The sequence below is a fragment of the Lactuca sativa genome, chromosome 6, assembly GCF_002870075.4.
Source record: "Lactuca sativa cultivar Salinas chromosome 6, Lsat_Salinas_v11, whole genome shotgun sequence".
Lineage (NCBI taxonomy): Eukaryota > Viridiplantae > Streptophyta > Magnoliopsida > Asterales > Asteraceae > Lactuca > Lactuca sativa.
Genome location: NC_056628.2, coordinates 166301937 through 166323422, shown reverse-complemented (window position 1 = coordinate 166323422; position 21486 = coordinate 166301937). Strand labels below are relative to the sequence as shown.

General features: G+C 40.2%; 1 long non-coding RNA gene across 1 annotated transcript; it reads right to left on the bottom strand.

Annotated features, from left to right (window-relative positions):
* Window positions 1–13727: 13727 nt before the first annotated feature.
* On the bottom strand, window positions 13728–14934 carry LOC128126657 (uncharacterized). Its single transcript, XR_008224628.1, has 3 exons — window positions 14730–14934; window positions 14185–14250; window positions 13728–13894 (listed from the first exon to the last, which is right to left on the bottom strand). It is a non-coding gene; the product is annotated as an uncharacterized LOC128126657 (long non-coding RNA).
* Between the last annotated feature and the right edge of the window lie 6552 nt (window positions 14935–21486).

The window sequence follows — 21486 nt, the reverse complement described above, 5'->3', positions numbered from 1 at the left end:
AATATCAAAAGATCAAAATTCTGAAGAAATCCAAAAAGTTGAAGATACCGGAAATCAAATCAACAAAGGTGGTGAATTCAAAGAAATTAAAGATCAAATGTCAAAGAATTGAAGAATTCCAAAAGAGCTCCATAGTGGTATCGAAAAGTTGTAATTCTAGATTATGTATGCTTAGGTTGCTCAACTAAAAATACCTTGAGGTTAGGAGGTTTTCTGTGGATGGATTCGGAGGGTTGCATAAAATGAGCATTGTTCGGAAAAAGTGGGCAAGTGTTTATGAAGATTGTGAGTATTGAAAATATGGGGGGGGGGGTACTTTAGGAAAATTTTAGACACAAATGCATGCATTGCGGTCTTGACAGAATGGCTGAGTTTTAAATGGATTGTTTAGTGCGATATTGGTAAAATAAAATTAAAAGTAAATTTGCTTGAGGGCAAGAAAAGGCTAAGTGTGGGGTATTTTGATATGTGTATTTTTATATATATTTTTATGCATTATATCTTAATATTTTGGCCTTTATTATTCTCTTTTAGAACTAAAAAGTACTCATAATGCTTTGAATTATGTTTTGCAGCTATTCGTTGACGATAAAACACAAAAGAAAAGACTGAAGCGGAAACCGGGCTTAGAAGCTAAAAGTAATTAAAAATGCTGGAATAACAATTACGCCCCGCGTAAATAGCAATTACGCTAAGCGTAGCGACCAAATTGAATTACGCCCGGCGTAACTTAAGGGTACGCCCCGCGTAATGGCTGGCACCGGATAAACTCCATCGCGTAGTAATCCTTAGTACGCCCAGCGTACGTAAGTCGGCTACAAAGGTTATAAAAGTCGATTTTCAGCTAACAAGGGAGGGGGATTCGACTACCAACTTAATTTAGTCGATATTAAACATTTGTTAAGCCGTTTTGAGGGTCTAGAAGGCGGCCAGAAGGCCGCTAAGCTAACGGGAGCGGAGATCGGAAGGATTGGAGAGCGGATACGTGTCGGTAATCATATGGGCTGCTAACGTGACCATGTTTAGCAGTGCATTGTGGTACTTTTCTGTATTCAGTTTCTAATTTGGGTGTAAAAAAACCTTTTATTTTGTGTTTATGATTGAATGAAGCTTTGATTATTAGACTAATTGCTATATCGAATTGTTTATTTATGTTTAATTTATCTTGCCAAGCTTGTTAAAAGATCCTTATGTATTAATGATGATTATTTTTTGTTAATTGTTAAGTGAATTGAGTTGTGTGAGCACCTGCTTGATTGCTTGTCTCTTATGATTTTGATGACCATCAAGATTATAAGTCTAGGAATAACGAATGTGAAACTAGGATTAACTTGAGAATAAGTAAGTTAATGTGTGAGCCTTGTTTGATGACCATCAACAAGAGGTTAAATTGAATTAGTAATTTGATTAACTATATTTACAAGTCTTGCTTGATACGAACTGTACACTAGGAAGCATATTAGTTTAATCAACCGATCACTATTTAAATTGACTTGTTTGCTAAAGGATTAGTTATAGTTAACGCGAATCTAATCATTTCAGGAATCGGTGAACATGAATAAATGAATTTGTGTATGCAATTGTCTATGTTTTTAAGGTGTAATTTATCTAAACCAAAGTACCTGAAGAGATGTGCTTTCCTGTTAGTTTATCGAGAGTTGTTAATTGTTATTTTGAGATTTATTAAACCATTTTCTTTATTATTTTCGTGTGACCTGTAACCTATAATCATATATATTAAATTAATCCACCGTTCCCTGTGATCGACACCCGACTTACCTAAGCTATACTGTAATCTGACTAGGTACACTGCCTATAAGTGCATAGATAGTCTAAGTTTGTTAGGCTATAAATATTAAAATTAGTGGATACTTTTGTGCACAGCAGGCTATGAACCATATTTTTTATTCGAACTTTGAAGAGGGAAGTCATAATTAAATTGCGAATCTATTTTAGGTAGGTAGGGCTTTTACCAGTTTCAAAATTATGAAACTCTTAGATCTTTTAAGATTCATTGAAACTTATTAATGATATGTTTAATCTCGATTATGCCCTTACCAATTCTGACTGGGATGCTGATGATCATAATTAAGATGTGAATAACCATGCAAACCCGCTCAAACACCCTCAATTGACTTATAATCTCTCAGTGATTGTGCCGATTAACAATACATGCTCCATCAACAACTATAAACACGATTTGTTTCATCATTTCATCTTTATAGTCCCAAATTAGTGTGCTAGGTAACCATACACGCTCCACTAACAACTCAGAAATAAATGATGTGTATTTTTATGGATTAGCATACAATTTCACATTTTTCCTAAAGTAACTAGAATGAGATTTTAAACGAAGATTCTAGTACTTTATAGATTATACTTTTAATATGATTATGTCCTATTGAACACGTTCAACTAACAACCTTCCACCACGTAGGAGAGCGGTGGGTGAAAAGGACACCCATTCCACAGTTATTTTATAGGTCGTTTCATTATACCCTCTTTATAGCATGGATTCGTGAATGAGGTTTACTAGCGATTTGACCAACTTTTCTTATAAATATAGTAATTAATCTTATAATACATTATATAAGGGTGTATTTTAAAACATTTCAAAATATTAGGTTTAAGATTAATTATCTGAATTAATTGATTATTTAATTAAACTTTTAAGCATTTAAAATTAATTATTTAAATGAAGTAATTAGTTAATCATTTAAACCATTTACGGATTTATAATTTTCTTTTAAATAGTCTTGTAATTGAATTAGTCATTTAGATCCATAGGGATAATATTAATTAAATTCATAATTAGTCATTATCTTGTGTAAAGATATCTCATAATATTTAGGGATTTTATTTAATCATCTAAAGCATGAAAAATCAGATTCTAACTGATTTCTAAACAGATAATTACCAAATAATTAACAATCACATAAATCAAATTAGGCAAGAAATCCGGAAATTATGGATATGTACTGAGTTCACGTCGTGACACATACACTGTCATGTCGCGAACTCAGTGACATAAATTTTTTTTGTTCAATTCAACTAATGTGCTTTCAATTTTAGACACACCAATTATATCTGATACCACTGATGGTTTATTAGGTTACAACAATATGCACAATCCGAAAAAACACTTAACAATTAAGAAGGGTACATGCAACCAAAAAGGATTTATGTCTTCACATTAAGGAAACATACTTTGAATAACAAATCTATGATGAACCCTAGTAAATTCTGAAAATCATAAAGTGGAGTTACATACCTTAAACTTGTTATAGCAAACAATTTTACTTGATTCCTTTCTTTATTGAGCTTGGAAAGCTATCACCTTAGAAGTAGAAGACACTTGAGGAGAAAGGAAGAGAGTGTAAAATTTTGTTCATATGCTCCTTGAAAAGAATGGTCACAAAAATTGATGCCCAAGGGGTCCAATTTATAGTTTAGGCAACTTAGGGACAAATCAAGATTTGAATAATTAAATAATAGATTTAATTCCATTTCAAACTTTTCCTTATTATCATCCATGAGGCTTTTGGAAACCCTAGAAGGGCTCCCAAAGCCATCTACCCTTTGGATGGTTCTAGAATTACGTCTTTTGCTCAACTATTAAACAATTACAATTCACCCCTTGCACCTTAAATTAAATCCAATTAATCCCAAATTAATTCCAGATTAATTCTTATTAATAATTAATTAATTCTAGTTGATTTCTTATTAATTTATTAATCATATAAATTAACAAATCAATTACTTTAGTAGTTAATCATATATTAATTTATTAATCACATAATAAATTAAAAAATTGACTATCTATTTTCAATTAAAATATTAATCATCTAATATATTAACAAATCATTTCCTCACAATTTCCAAATACTTTATTAACCATACAATAATCTAATAAATCATCCTCTCACTATAAGTGTTATTCTAGTTAAGTTCTAGTTATGAGGGCAACCCAAAAAGGACTTTGCTGCTAATTACAAGAATATACCAATTTAGTTACTGGCGTAGACACATTAATCCAACATAGAATGCCAAGAAGAAAGAAAGAAATGTTATTTTATGAAATAACAAGAATAAGCTCACTAGTTAAAGAGATGCCAAGTGTATGTAAAAAGAATGATATTCTGGTTATCCTAAAAGAAATATGTGTTGTAGATGATTTGTACTAGTAGATGGACAATAAATAGAGTATGTGTCCCTAAGAAGAAGAGGTAGTGAAGACTTAGAGAGAGTGGGGATAAATAGAAGGACAAAAAGAGATAGAGATAGAAATGTGGAGAAAGTTTGAAAAGCGTGGTTTCTAGGAAAACCGGGAGATAGAAATGTGAAGAAAGAGTGGAAAGCATGGTTTCTAGGGAAATCTGGGTGTCATGACGTGACCATAGGGAGGTCATGATGTGACGAGTTAAATGACAAGTACGTATCCAGGAAGCATGTCATGACGTGACATGAGTATGGTCACGTCGTGAGGATGATTGCAACCCAATCCCATGATCTTTTAGGGTTTCCTTCGTTTTTAAACCTCATTAACTCGAATTAAGGGTTCATTAGCGTCCATCCCTATCAAATCTCAGAAACCCTAACCCTAATCCCTCTTGATGGTTCTTAGCTCATTTGGTGGTTTTGATGCTCTTTGAAGGAAGCAAAAGGAGATTTGGTGCAATGATGAAGCAAGCAACAACTTCTCATCATTGATATCACCTTCTGGACCATTTGTAAGGATTCAAGCTTCTACCTTTATGGTTTATTCTATTATATCTAAGTTGTTTTAGTCCTTTTTGGTTCATAGTTTTGATTTGAGTAAATGGATAGAATAAAGTTGGCAACTTTCTGGTCCTCCTAAGTCCCTAAAGCATCATATCTTTTGAATCTAAGAATTTGATGTAGCTTATCAGCCTTGCATGAGAACTAGGTCACTTTCTTGACATTTAACCTAGATTAGGTGGGAGACATGCATGTCCATAAATTTTTCATTTTTATAAACCTTTGGAGTCTCTTAAAGATTTCTAGAAAGTTGGAGCTGATGACTTAATGGATTAAGGACTCAAACAATTAAGATGATGCCTCAGAATTTAGTCACAACGTGACATAGGGAATGTCACGACGTGACCATGGTGGTTATTTCATCTATCTTGTCTTATTCTTTTCACAACATGACCAAGGAGGCTTCATGTAGTAGTGCCTACTGAATGAGTTATTTGTGACCGAGTTGGCTGAGTTGGTGCATGACCGAGTTTGGAATCAGGCTGAGCATGTTCTCACGACATGAAGGGTTGTTCATGAGGTGGGGGTCAACTTTTGGTAATGTTGGTTGTTCACTTAGACCGTTGAACATTGAATTTCTGACTGATTTGACTTTTGGTCAAACTTGAAGGAACTGGGTTCTTGATTAAGGTTCTGCCGCATTTTTGTGCTAGTTGGCTCATGGGAGCAATCAGTGTAGAGAGTGAATGTGTCGTGGTGTTTCTTGGGTCTCCGATTTAGGTGAGTTTCCTCACTATACTATGTGTTGCAATATATATCCTTGTATGTTAGGATATAGGAGTAGTGATATGTTGGTTAGAGTACCAGTAGGCTATTGATCGTCTAGTGGAGTGACCTACGGGTTTTGTATGTAGTCACGTATGATCGCCTAAGAACTCTTGATCTAGGATTTCTTGCTTTTTCCTTGTTTGTTTGTGGCTCTAGAATGGGATCATATGTTCGGATGTCTATCTCACCTCTGGTTACATATAGGTATGGATTCCTTGGTGATTAGTCGGTAGTGGTGTATTGTGTTGGAGAGACCTAGTAGGCGGTAGTAAGCTGTAAAATAATTAGATTCATGTAGATAGTTGCATGTGCTTATGTGTTCTCTTGATTGCTAGTTTGATTATATTTGTCGACATATTGTGACGGGTCAAGTTGAGGTGGTCCTGCTTTGTGCTTTAGGCCAAGATACAAGGTGCGAGCCGGCTCTAATCTATAGGCACGGGATAGTAACCATTCATGGACTGGAGGCTTAGGTGAGTTTTTGGGTTGAGGTGGTAGGCCAACAAACCCAGGAGTGGTCCAATTTCATGTTGTAGGCTCGGGAGTGGTCCAGCTTTATGTTGTAGGCTCGGGGCAGTCCAGTCTTTGTAACTGTGGACCTGGTGTGTATTCATTTCTATGTGTATTGTGGTGTGTGGTATTTTGGGGGAACTCACTAAGCTTTACCTTATAGTTGTAGGTTTAATTGTTTTCATGTAATATTGATGATCATGGGAAGGTGAATAAGTGACTGTATACATTCATCTACATCAATAGAGATTTCGTGTATATTATATTTATGCTTATTTTTAAACAAATGGTTTTCTTAACTTGGATTCTATAAATGTGAAGTTTTACCTAATTTAAAAATAAAAAAATTATTGTGAAAAATGAGATATTACAAGTTGGTATCAGAGCCCTAGTTTGAGGGATTAAGAGGAACATTTGTGTTAATCCAAACTCAAACTAGGATCCAAAAATTTTCACAAAACGTTTTTGAAAAAGAAATTTTTAATAATACAGTTGGGTTAGAGACATGGGCTCTGTGTAACACTCATAAAATTCATGACCAAATATTTCATTTTAAAATTGTTAAATAAAACCATAGCTATCAAAGCGTTCCATCAAAACATGAGTCAAAGTATTTCAAAACATTATTCTCGGAGTTTCCAAATCAAACATCAGAGTAAACATCCCAGGCTAAGCATCATGGTATGTGCAATGCAGTCATCCTAGGCTGTTTCCTTTGCTACCAGAAGTACCTGAAACCGAAACTGAAAACTATAACCACAAAGCTTAGTGAGTTCACCATACTACCACATATCATACACATAATCACATATACCGTGCCCCCACCCCTTCCTCGGGCCCCGTCCGACATCAGGCGCTACCTGGCATCAGGCCCCACTTGGCATCGAGCCCAGCTCAATATACATATTTGTTTCTTCCAGGCCCCGCCTGTAACTGGCCCTTAATCATGCTAGCACATAAAGAATTATACACAGTACTAATTGCTCCAGTCCTAAGGCCTCGCCTATCATGGGCCCCTCCTCTGCTTTGCTAATAATGAGATATGGAACCCCGTCCACACTCAGCTAGTGATGAGATACGGGATCCCACCCACACTCACCTCCCTACCAGGCACACACAAGTATCATGCAGACAACAAGTATAATCTCACATGCACAGTCATCGGGTACCACTCGGCATCAAACTGCAGTTCGGAAACACACTGCCCGACATGAAACCTTAGTTCGGAAAAGCATACACATAAACATTCCTCGGGCACTGCCCGACATCGAATCGTAATCTGGAAACATACAGATACCGACACATGCAAGAATCACAAATACCTCAAGGATAACAAACATTCCTCAGGCATCTCCCGACATCGGATCGTAATTCGAAAAACAGATAAACATATATATGTGGGCAACATTGGTGCCTTCGACCCGTTCAAACAAGAGGAAACTCGTCTCGCACTGCTAAAGTCCCCTGGATAATCCTTTGGCTGCTAATTGGCAAATCCCCGAACTGCTAATCCTTCGACTCCCCGAGCTATTAGTACTAAAATAACACTTAGTCGAAACCCAATAATCCTTCTTAGGTTAAAATTACCATTTTACCCCTGATCTAATTTGGTCCATGCCTAAAGCTCAAAACCATAACATGAAAGGCCCAATACTACGTGGACTTCCCAAGCCCACTAATGGCCCACCAATGGTCCAATTTTCTAAATTGGTTCCAACCCCATGTGGGCCTTACCCAAAAGCCCAACGATTCCTCGTCCAATAATAATTCTCCGATGGCCCAAGGACCAAGCCCATTGGGCCCACTAAAGTCCAAAACCATTGTGCCTACCAAGGACCAATACAAAATCTTGGCCCAACTAAACATGTTCAAATAAAAGTCCAAAACTCTAAGAACTTTCTGACCAAAAATCCCAACACGCGAAAACTCTAATCCAAGTCCAAAGCCCAACATGAACAAGCCCAAGAAGCCCAATATAGGACCGAACGTTGGGCTTTCCCGTGTGGAACGTTGGCCGTTTGTTGCCTGACCGTTGATCATGAATTGACGCCAGAACACACGACGTTCTGAAGATGAACGCGTTGCATTCCGGACCAGGGACCAAAAATCACATTTATGTCTTAATACTTTAAGTCCAAAGCTCAAATCTTCAAAATAGCTTCCTATCAGAGTCTTAATCCATAGAGTCCTTGACTTGGCACCTTTGTATGGACCAAAAGGACCCAAACATCCATTAAAGCTTCCAATCCATAAACCAAGACCCAAAACCTTTGCATGGTTGGTCCTCAACCATGAAGTTACTCTTTTTATGACTCTAACAACTAAAAAACGTAAGGATCTTCAATCCTAGGCTCTTGGAGTGGCTTAAACCCCCAAAGAGCATCCACATTACCATAAGAAGAACAAAACAAACTCTAATCTAGATCTTAAGCTATAAGATAGCAAGATAGACACTTTATACCTTCTAAGGCTTGCAAATGACTGGAGAACCTGAATCCAAAAGCTCTTCCTTGATCAATGAGACTCCAAGGTGATCACTCTTCTTCAAGAACACCAAAATACACTCAAATATGGTCTTCCAATCTCACACACTCATAATTAGGGTTAGGGTTTCGAAAAGAGGCTTAAGATATAGTGGAGGCTGAGAGAATGAAGAGCCTTAGGTCTTAAGTTGTTTAAATAGTGCTCATTTAGGGTTTTTGAGTGCATACTACGAACACCCTGCGTTCCTCCCTGGAATGCACCACGTTCATCTTGGCCTCCGCATCCCACTTCATGCACCGAACACTGAGTGTTCAAGATATGAATACCCCGCGTTCGACCCTTGCCTCCAACACCAATCTAGCAATTAAGAGTTCTAGGATTGAAAAACTTCCATACTTAACTGGTTCCAGCTTATGCATGCCATATGAATCTTACAATTCCCGAGATGTTACAAATCTACCCCACTTAAACTAGACTTCGTCCTTGAAGTCTGCCGCCACAAATCCTTTCGAATACCGCTCACATGCCACTTCTGCAGGCCTCACTGCCTTGTATCAGATGTCATCCTTAGAAGGTGAAGCCTAAGGAGCACTATGACCTTGATAAAAACTTGGGTACATAACTCTCACCAACAACCGATAACCCATTTCGAACCCAATGAATACTAACACTCGACATCCTGAGGAACACAACCATCACACTGAGCATCCAATGGCCTTGCCAAGGCAATTGAACCCAACCGAGCAAGACTCTCCAAACCTGATGAAGGATAAATCCTTACTGTCATACAAAGAACTACTTTTGTCTTTCCGAGATCTAAAATCTATAATGGTCTGTCTCCCTGACGGACCGCCTATGCTCCAAAAATTACCATGCTAAAACCTTATTGAATAATTGATCAACCATAAAACTTCCAACCATGATTATCTCGATGCTACCCTCAGAACAAAATCACCGACCATAATCAACTGTAGAGTACTTATTCTCGAGAGAATGCTCAAATAATCCTTCGAGTAGAAGATTCATCCCTGCAATGGTTAGACTCAAGCGAGAGCTATGCAAAAGTGTCAAATCAATTACTCGGAGATTATTTAATCTAACTGTAAGTGACTTAGCACCTTCGATCAGCAATCTTCTCCACACACAAGAATCCTCACATCACTACTTCTGTCCGGACATCATGCTGCCTCTTATCCTATTTCCTAATGAACCGAGACCTCCCTGGTCCCAACTTATCTGCCAACTATCTGGAATACTAGATTCCCACGCGGTTGTTGAACCAAAGAACACCCTCTCAGTCGCTCCTAGTGACTTCCAAAGAAAACTTCAGCTATGGAAAACTACCCTATCCACATTGGCACTTTTGGCTCTATAAATCTTGGAATCCTCGATCCCATACCTCAACCCTACGGTCTCTACCAGGTCCTATCTACATTGCTATAGTCACACGGGCCTCAACCACGGGTCTTGCCCAAACCATACTATGGAGCTGCCTTGCCCACAGGTCTCATCTATCTATGGCTACACAGGTCCAACTCCACCTCGAATCCCATCGACCTATCCTTTCCTGATTTCGATCATGCTGTGGCCTTTCTACGATCCTACGAACTGACCCACCCGGGCCTAACTTATTTGAATGAACCTGTGAACGCTACGACTTATTCCGTAGTCTAACAACACTTTCTCACACTATCTGACCACATGAAGAATGCTACGGCTGCCCCGCATTCGTACAATACTTTCCCCCACAATCTAGCTGCTAGTGAATGCTACGGCTATCCCACAGTCTTACATCACTTTCCACGCTGTCTCAACCGCTGATTACCAATCCGAACACATCCAACATTGAGCACACACATGACCTAACATCCTGACTGAACTCACGTGCTGATGAGAATTCCCCAATCTGGTTTCCCAGTACCAACTATCAAACACCAAGAAGGAGCGAACCCAACGTTGGGAAGTTTCCCAAACTCCCCAGCGGGAATGCGAATTCATCCTAGTTTCGCACCTACTTTTGTTCCTGGATACCTGAACGATTCTCCCCCACTTTGATTCAACTAACATCTTATAGCACACAAGACTGGAAGGATTCCCAGTCCTTCTTACCATCCAATGACCAATCTGCTGAAAACCAATGCTTATAACTATTAGTGTTCCCAAACTAACCAATACTAAAGTAGTACAACTCTTGAAGACTAACAGACTACCTTCTGAGTTCCAATCACACTTGCTACAGCTACCGCATCCTGGGAACCCACTATATAAGGAGACGATCTCGAACCACTACTCTAAGTTTCATGGTATGCAGATGGCATATAACCCAAACATAGCCAAAAAATATAACTCTAGGATACACTTACTCGTACCGATGCAACACAATAGCAATAAAATCATAAATAAAAACTAATAGGAAAGCAAAAGATACACACCTGCAACATCGGAAGCTGCTCGTGCCTCCCCTGTAGTCAGCTGGAAAGCCATGCTCCTCACTGCAGGTGCATCTGCCCGACCCTGTCGGCCGTCAGTGATCTTGAATGTCGCAGGGGCAGGTGCCATCACCTGTCGCACTGCAGGAAAACTTGGACATTGGGTCTTCTTATGGACCCACTAACTTTAATGAAAGCAGATCATGTCTGATCCCTAAGTTGTGGTACCAGTGCAATCCCTGCTATAATGTCCAATCCGGCCGCACTTGAAGCAACTAGAATCACCACCACTGCCACTCCTACATGCACCCTCGTGTGTCCTACCGCACTTGCCACAACAGCTACAGTTCTAATGACCCCTCAATCAAGAATTCAATACCTTGGGCCTCTTGCCCGATCACACGGATGTATGAACCCTGTCTTTCTCTTCCATTTCACCTCCAAGTTGATATCCCTCTCCCTGGCTCGAGCGATCAGATCCTCCAGCGTCTTGTAGCTGGACCGGCTCACAAACTGCATGATGCCGCTCCTCAGCATCTCGTGATATTTGGCCTTTTTCATCTCCTCGTCCGCTACATATTGCAGGACAAGAAGGTACCTCTCCCTGAACTTGGCGGTGATCTCAGCCACCATCTCCGTAGTCTATTGGAGGTCCTGGAACTCCCGTGCTAGCTGCTGCACCTCAATCACTGGTGCAAACTTGGCCCTAAACTTGGTCGAGAAGTCACTCCATGTCATTGCATCAATAGCGGAATCATCTCTAATAGCATGCCAATTCTCCTCCCAACAATCATTTACCCTGTCCTTCACGAGGTAGGAAGCAAGTCGGACCTTGTCCCCCTCGGGACAAAGGATGGTACATAAAGCGTTGTTGACATCTGTCAACAACAAATTGCTACCAGTGGGGTCCTTAGCCCCATGATTGTCTGGAGCTCCACAAGCTTTGAACTCCCAGAATGTCAATGTGAGCGCCCCCATCATGGTCTCCATCTCAGTGCGGAATGCTCCCAACCTCTCATCAAGAATCTCCAAAATGTCCTCCTTGACCGTACCGAAGATCACAGGATCTGGTCAATTATACTACGCGTAATCTCAGATGAAATGAACTCCCTCAGCTGATCATCGAGCTGCCCGACTCTAGATTCCGAGCCTGATCCCTCGCCGGCGGCAGAGCTTCCAACTGGTCTAGTGCGTAGCGTCACCATACTTAAAATACACCATAACAAACATCCGAATACTCATCATAACTCAAGAGATCACACACTACAGGTTCCCTGGGTTCATCTCATCTCTCCTTGACTCGAGTATGGATCCTCTGCTTTCAGTAGTACGGGCCCATACTACCTTCCACATCTATCTGTACTTTCCTCATGAATTTCCTTGACTCCACCAAGTTCCTTTCACTATTACTACTCCCAACACTAATCTCATCCTAGGCTTGCCTTAGGGTAATCTCCTACCCACTCTCCGCCATTAGTAGCATAAGAAGTCCCTACTACCTTTCCCTAACTAGCTCGTGAATATCATTATATATTACTAAGACCAGATAATTCTTTGAATGAGAGGTCTATCCCTACAATGGTTAGACTTAAACGAGAGGTGTGAAATAGGGTTTAACCCATACTTCTGAAATTATTTTGTCCTCGTAATATATAACTTAGTGTATTCGTTTACTAGTTAGTTAAGGATAACTAGAACTCCTAAAAGCACAAAGCAAGCAGCATTCGGGCATTGAGTAAACAAAAGTAATCATATCCTAATCAGGCCATCATACTACTGCCTAATCAGTACTAACATCCAGTTTAATAAGCTCATACATCAGGCATATAAGGCATCCTTCCAAGATCCTTATCCCTAATCTAGCATGCAGTTCTCATACACATACAAAAGGCATACACGACGTCCTTCCTAGATCCTTAGCCCTAATCTAGCATGTAGTGCTCATAATCATATCATATCATAACAAACACATATGGGTAATTTGGGAGAACTTACTTGAGCTCGGCTGATTTGATGCACCACACCCTTTTCTCTTTTCAAAATCCTTTTTTTATAAAAATTGTTTTCTTTTGAAAACTTTTATACCAAGTCCTTCGTTCGAGTTCAAACACACCCGAGAGTGTGACCGAATCCCTCAAACTAAGACTCTCATACCAACTTATAACACTCATAAAATTCATGACCAAAAATTTCGTTTTAAAATCATTAAATAAAACCATAGCTATCAACCCATTCCATCAAAACATGAGTCAAAGTATTTAAAAACATTATTTTCAGAGTTTCCAAATCAAACATCATAGTAAACATCCCATTCTAAACATCAGGGTGTGTGCAATGCAATCATCCCGAGCTCTTCCCTTTGCTACCAGAAGTACTTCAAACCAAAACTGAGAACTGTAAGCATGAAGCTTAGTAAGTTCTCCATACTACCACATACCATACACATAAGCACATATACTGGGCCCCCGCCCCTTCCTTGGGCCCCACCCGACACCAGGCCCTGTCTGGCATCAATCCCCGCTCGGTACACAACTTTGTTTCTTCCAGGCTCCACATGTCACTGGGCCTCGCCTGCTATACACATACTAACAATATCATATAATCATGCTAGCACATAAAGAATCATACACAATCCTAACCGCACCAGTCCTAAGGCCTCGCCTAACATAGGCCCCTCATTTGCTCTGCTAATGGTGAGATATGGAACCATGTCCACACTTAGCTAGTGATGAGATACGGGACCTGTAACAACTCAAATTTTTCAAACAAATTTTTCATTTTTAAAACATAATTGTTTCCATTAAAAACAAGGCATAAATAGTTTAATTATTCGGTCAATACAATTATTCAAACTCCCAAGATCCTAAAACAATCTTCAGTGTGTATCGATCATGCCGGCGCCTTCCCACGGTCCTCGCTAGTACCTGAAATACATGCACAACAACTGTAAGCATAAATGCTTAGTGAGTTCCCCAATATACACTTACACACATACGCCTTTCCAGGCCCTGACCTTCCGGTCCTCAATACAACGCCTTCCGGCCCATAACATAATCGCCTTCCGGCCCATAACATATTGCCTTCCGGCCCACATATCATACATAGCACATCTAACAATTAACTTACCACATATAGCATACATATCACATAACATATTCGACCTTTCGGTCACACAGTCAAACCCTTCCGGGTACAGTATAGTGAGAAGACTCACCTCGTATATGCTGAAAGCTAGCAACTCCTGAAGTGACTCGTGCACAACCGACGAGCTACAACCTCCCTATAACATTACGTAACTCATTAATACTTATCTCTTCTAAGTGTGACTATCCCTAAGAAGTCAGACTTAGGTCAACTCTGGTCAACGGTCAACGGTCAACTCAACCGGACTCGGCGAGTACCATGGCGACTCGGCGAGTCTAGACGTCTTCCAACTTTCTGAGATTCCTTATCTACTCGTCGAGTACCCTCCTCGACCCGACGAGTTACTCCTGGAAGAATCGCGGGGCCACCCCGACTCCACTCGCCGAGTCTGAAGAACAACTCGGCGAGTCCATGCCATGCAGACGAGTAACTGCTTCCTGAATTACGTATGGCCCCAAGGTATACAACCATGGGACCCTCTGGACGTCTAAACATCTCATTACTGGGGTAAAAGCGTTTGGGTAATAACATAATAACCCATCTAATCACTAAATGGGTTTCATAAACCCTAAACTCACATACACATCAAAATAACAGATTTGGTCCGAGTATTACCTGAAAACGCACTCTCTGTGTCCCCCAAATCTCAGGACTCAATCCTCCTTGATATTCCTTAGCCAAATCCCTCTTCTTCTTGCCTAACCAATTCTTCCAAGTTCCAAAGCTTTCTCTCCTGCTCTAGGCGTCCACAGCGATTAGGGTTCCTCTCAATCGACCAAAAGACTGAAAATGACGGCCTAAGAGGCGTTAAATACGATCCAAACTGAACGGTTAGGGTTTCTGCTGAACAGCGTCGACTCGCCGAGTCCATATCTGGACTCGTCGAGTCCAGTCGCGGACCCGCGACCAAGTCCGCGATCCTACTCGGCGAGTCTAGGCTCCAACTCGCCGAGTCCCCTCTTAAATCACCCCAAAAACATAATTTTAATAATACCTAAGATTCCGGGCTGTTACAGGACCCCGCCCACACTCACCTCCCTACAAGGCACATACAAGTATCACATAGACAACAAGTATAATCTAACATGCACATAGTCATCGGGTACCACCCAAAATCGAACCATAGTCCGGAAACACACATATAAACATTCCTCGGGCCCCGCCCGACATCGAACCTTAGTCCGAAAAGCATACATATAAATATTCCTCGGGAACCACCCAACATCAGATCATAATTCGGAAACATACAAATACCGACACATGCAAGAATGACAAAGACCTCAAGCATAGGCATCGCCCGGCATCGGATCGTAATCCGAAAAACATATGAACATATATATATATATATATATATATATATATATATATATATATATATATATATATATATATATACGGGCCGACATTGGTGCCTTCGACCCGTTCAAACAAGAGGAAACTCACCTCACACTGCTGAAGTCCCCCGAATAATCCTCTGGCTGCTAACTAGCAAATCCCCAAACTACTGATCCTTCGACTCCGCAAGCTATCAATACCAAAATAACACTTAGTCAAGACCCAATAATCCTTCTTTGGTTAAAATGACCATTTTACCCCTGATCTAATTTGGTCCATGCCTAAAGCTCAAAACCATAACATGAAAGGCCCAATACTAGGTGGACTTCCCAAGCCCACTAATGGCCCAATTTTCTAAATTAGGCCCAACCACGTGTGGGCCTTACCTAAAATCCCAACGATTCCTGGTCCAATAATAATTCTCCGATTGCCCAAGGACCAAGCCTATTGGGCCCACTAAAGTCCAAAACCATTGGGCCTACCAAGGCCTAATACAAAATCTTGGCCCAACTAGACATGTCTAAATAAAAGTCCAAAACTCTAAGAACTTTTTGAACAAAAAGCCCAACACGTGAAAACTCCAATCCAAGTCCAAAGCCCAATATGAACAATCCTAAGAAGCCCAATGTTGGACCGAATGTTGGGTGTTCCCTTGTGGAATGTTGGGCGTTCATTGCATGGCCGTTGATCGTGACTTGACGCCAGAACGGACAACGTTCCCAAGATGAATGTATTGCGTTCCCGACCAAGGACCAAAAATCACATTTATGTCTTAATACTTTAAGTCTAAAGCTCAAATCTTAAAAATAGCTTCCTATTAGAGTCTTAATCCATAAAGTCCTTGACTTGGCACCTTTGGATGGCCCAAAAGTAGCCAAAAATCCATTAAAGCTTCCAATCCATAAACGATGACCCAAAACCTTTGCATAGTTGGTCCTCAACCATCAAGTTACCATTTTTATGACTCTAACAACTCAGAAACGTGAGGATCTTCAATCCTAGGCTCTTGGAGCGGCTCAAACCCCCCAAAGAGCATCCACATGACCATAAGAAGCACAAAACAAGCCCTATTCTAGATCTTAAGTTATAAGATAGCAAGATAGAAACTTTATACCTGTTGTAGCTTGCAAATGAGCCGGAGAACATGGATCCAAAAGCTCTTCCTTGATGGGTGAGACTCCAAGGTGATCACTCTTCTTCAAGAACATCAAAATACACTCAAAGATGGTCTTCCAAGCTCACACACTCACAATTAGGGTTGGGGTTTCAAAGAGAGTCTTAAGGTACAGTGGATGCTGAGAGAATGAAGTTCCTTGGTTCTTAAGTTGTTTAAATAGTGCTCATTTAGGGTTTTTGAGTGCATACGGCGAACACCCTGCATTCCTCCCTGGAACGCACCGCGTTTGTCTTGGCCTCCACATCCCACTTCATGCACCAAAAGCTGAGTGTTCAAGATATGAACGCCTCACGTTCGAGCCTTGCCTCCAAAACCAATCTAGCAATTAAGTCTTCTAGGCTTGAAAAACTTCCATACTTAAGTGATTCAAGCGTATGCATGCCATATGAATCTTCTAATTCACTAGATGTTACACTCTGTCTCTTGTTATCTTCTTGTCTGATTATTGTCTTATGGTCGGGAACATGGACCTCTGACTTAACCTTGGTTTTATAAGAAGATGTCATGTGTACAGTCAGCCAGAGCCCGAACAGGAAAGTGATTCCCAAAATACCCATACTTGTTATATATGTTGAATTTGAACTTGCTAATTTGTGAATTGTTAGAAATGCATCCTAGTGGATAGGCTAGGGATTCTTTCAAGAACTGTATGATAGTATTACCTGAGTAATGTAATGCTTTATGGTCTAGGTAATTGCTTGGTATATGCTATTTGTTTATGTGAATTGCTAGGTGTATGTTGTATAGTTGTATACAATTAGGATTACATAGCCTTAGAATGATTGACTTAGCCTTATTTTTTGTTTCTTGTCTGATTATGGGCTTAGAGTAGAGTCATTTATTCGACATCCTATATGATCCTATATTTTTTACGACTATCATACACAAGGCAACCAGCATGCAAAAGTGTGATTAAGGACAGTCCTAGGAGGAGTGCCTAGGAATTTAGTTGTTGTTCTTAGGAGTATATGGGTGTTAGTACACCTAGAGGTATTCTAATGCAGTGACTTAGGACCTTCAGATGAAATCTAGGTTGACTACGGATAGGTGTGGAAAGTAGTATGTGCCCTTACTACTGAAAGCTCATGATCCGTATGAGAGTTAAAATGAATCTTGAGGCTACTAAGGACCTAATAGGTAGATGCATAGTGTTTTGAGCACTGTGTTTTAATGCTTAAACTTTTCCATTATATATATTTCAGTATGATGGCTATCAGAGCATTGGGATCAAGTAGTTTTTGCATCGTGAGGACGAGTCCGAGTGATGAGAAGATCCATGATGGGATCATTGTTGTCGAAGTTGTGATGGCGATTAGGGAGGTGATTCCAAAGTTGTTTGGGTTATTTAACACCATCTTGATTGAGGATTTTGATAGGCGCTATGGCGCAATCACGCAGGATGTCTCTACCATAGCCAATGTAGTCGCTCACGTTGTAGGACTTTAGAAAGGCAGGGTCATGATGTACGGGAGCTCAGTAATACGAAGTCTCTAGAGTTCAGGGATGACAAGGACCCGATTATCGCTTTGAGAAGGATATATGATGCGGAGGGATGTTTCTACACGTGTTTGTGTCTTGAGGACCAGAAGTTGAAATTTTTGTTGAATCTTCTTCATTAGGGTATGTAGGATTTGTGAGCCAAAGCTTTTCGCATAAAAAGCGAGCTGTAGTGACTTGGAATCAGTTTTTGGAGATGTTTTGAGTAGATTATGTTCCACTTGTGGAGCGAGAGTGACTAGAACATGAGTACCTGTCGCTCGAGTAGATGACTGAGTCGGTGATGGAGATTACTAAGTTGTTTACAGAGAGAGGCCTTTTCTGCCTAGATTATGCCACTTGAGAGCAGGTGCAAATGTCTCGATACTTGAGTATGATCAAGAAAGTTATTTGAGAGTTCGTATCGAATCAATCATACTGGACCTTGACCGAGTTGCAGTCAAGCACCAGGAGGAGGGAGATTGAGTTGGAGATCCAAAGGAAGGAGGAGAGGACAACTTCAAGGCAGTTTCAGCCGGCGGCCAAGCAGTTCAAGTCCGATGACTTGATTTCAAGAACAGTTAAGGTGAAGAGTTTCAGGTGTGATAGGTGTGGGAAGTTTCATGATGGATGCTGTTGATATTTTTCATGCCGCATGTGTGGAAAGGAGGGACATTTCGGCAGGGATTATAGGCAGAGCAAGTGGGTTTGTTTCAATTGTGATCAGGAGGGCCACATCAAAGCTTCTTTCTGCTTTCTCAAATTCGATGAAATATAGAATCCTACACCTTTATCTTGGCAGATGCCAGTTGGACACCAGGGGAGGGATAAGGTGCCTAGGGCGGGCGAAAGAGCCTACCAGTTTATTACAGAGGATCTATGTGTAGCGACCATATTGGCTGCGGGTGTGTTTTCCATTTATTTTACTCATGTCTTGCATTCATGAATTGATTTTTGCTTTTGCTAGTTTCCTTCTGTGTGGAAAATGTCCTATGTACGCTTTTGTAGTATTTTGAGGTCCTCGGTGGATTGCATTGTTAGGATGTCTTATACTCAGGGATGTCTTTTCCATTTCGATTATTTCCCTTAGGAATGAATAAGCAGTACTTCAGTTGGTTCGAGAGCGAGCTTTAATCTCATTTGTGTTGCATTCAGATGATTCATATAGTCCATTTAAGGAGAGTATATATTTTGTAGCAAGAAGAATTTCTCCCGGAATGTAATTTTTAGCTAGATTACGCAAGTTCAAGACTTTCACGTAATTGTTCAATTCTCCTATTTCTGCATTATGGGTCATCTCTAATTGTTGAATTTCCTTTCAAATTATCTTAATTAAGGTTGTGTTAGCATTTCGTAGGGTGTCTTCGTGGTTTAGGGTTCTACGGTGTTAGGAGCCCAAGTTGAGGGTTGTGAGGAGGACTTCCCTGTTTATTCTTATTTGATTGGGACCTGGAAGTCTGAGTCACAAACCAAAGGAATGATAAGGTTAGTTAAGTCTGACATGTTCGATGTGCACTTATGTTAGGCTATGAGTGCTAATAGTGGTTAGCGGATCGGGGGTAAGCCCAAGTGCTGTTAGTGGCTAGCGGATTAGGGGTTAGCCCAAGTGTTGTTAGTGGTTGGTATATTAGGGGTAAGCCCGAGTGGGTTTAGTAGATAGCAGAGTTGTTTGATCCGGGTGAGTACATGGTCTACTTTAGTATGTGATCAATTGGTTTTTGTTCAAATTTCGTCAATGCGTATATATTAGGGTTAGCAATGACGGTGGTCGGTCATGGGTTCCATGTTCTATTTTTCCCATATGATGGTGTCTAGCCGAGAAAATATCAGACTAGTCAAATCTGCAGATTTTTGGTCAGCATAGTTGACGTGAAGGATATTTTAGCCTATTCTGCCAAGCTTTTGCTATAATTTTCATTGGTACGTCAGTGTGCGAGGTTGTTGGCTATGGCATAGGTTGTAGGTTCTTTCTTCTAGTTATTTGATGGCTGGCGCAAGGTAATGAGGTCTTGGTCGGATCAGGTATGTAAGTTTTGGCCAACATGGATGACAAATAGGGTGGCTCTGTCTACCTGAAGGTTGTGTATGACTTCAGCATCTGCAGGTTATGGACAAAGGAGTGGGTTCTTCTCGTTGTGGTTTAAGGATTTCGTGTGAAGCATTTTTCTCAGGTCGTGTAGTCTCACTAAAAATTATTGTTGGTAGAATTGTTGGGAGATGGTTGATTGTTCAAGAGATGCTACAATAGATTTGATTCAGACCTTGGAGTCTATGCTCGGATTGGCTTATAACCCTAGTTTGGAACCATTGTTGGTGATGGTTGTAGATGCTAGCATTCAATTGATCTCAGCATGCATTGAAGGAGTAAGGTTTGGAGGACCCACAAGGGGTTCAAAGAATGTTTGAGAGTGGGAGCAAGAACTAATTTTCAGGACAAAATCTAATTTAAGTGGACGAGAAATGTAACACCTGTTTTCCATAATGGATTGGTTTAAGGTATTGAGGAGTCAAAAACATGGTTTTGGGGGAAAATCGGGTGTCACGATGTGACCATAGAGAGGTCAAGACGAGACGAGTTAAATGGGAAGCACGTATCTGGGAAGCATGTCAAGACGTGATGAGAATGAATGCAACCCAAGCCTATGATATTTTAGGGTCTCCCTCGTATTGTAACCGCATTAAATCGAATTTAGGGTTCATTATCAGCCTCCATCACTCTCAAACCTCAGAAACCCGAACCCTAATCCTTCTTGGTGGTTCTCAACTCATTTTGGTGGTTTTGGTGCAAAGATCAAGCAAGCAACAACTTCTCATCTTTGATATTACCTTCTGGACCATTTGTAAGGATTCAAGCTTCTGTATATATGGTTTATACTCTTAGATGTAATTTGTTTTAGTCCTTTTTGATTCATGGTTTTGATCTGAGTAAATAGATGGAATACAGTTGACAACTTTATGGTTCTCCTGAGTCCCTAGAGTAGCACGTCTATTGGATCTAAGATTTGGATGTAGTTTTTAAGCCTTGCAAGAGAATTAGGTAATTTTCTTGCTTTTTGATCTAGATTGGGTGGGTGATATGCATGGGGTATGCATGTCTACAAAGCTGTCATTTTTATGAACCTTTGGAGTCCCTTAATGTCACAACTGTAAATTTTAAGCTATGTAATCTATGCATTCAACCTAATGTGAATCAAAAACTTCAATCAAATACAAGATACAAGTAATATAAATAGGCATCAACCAATTGGAGACCCTAGAAGTTCGTATTAAGTCTAATTTAGACTAGAACTTCCTTATTGGATCCAAATGGGCCAATAAGCTTCCAATTAGACTATCATGGGCTTAGAACCCTAATTGGGCTCTAATTGGACCCACACTTATTTA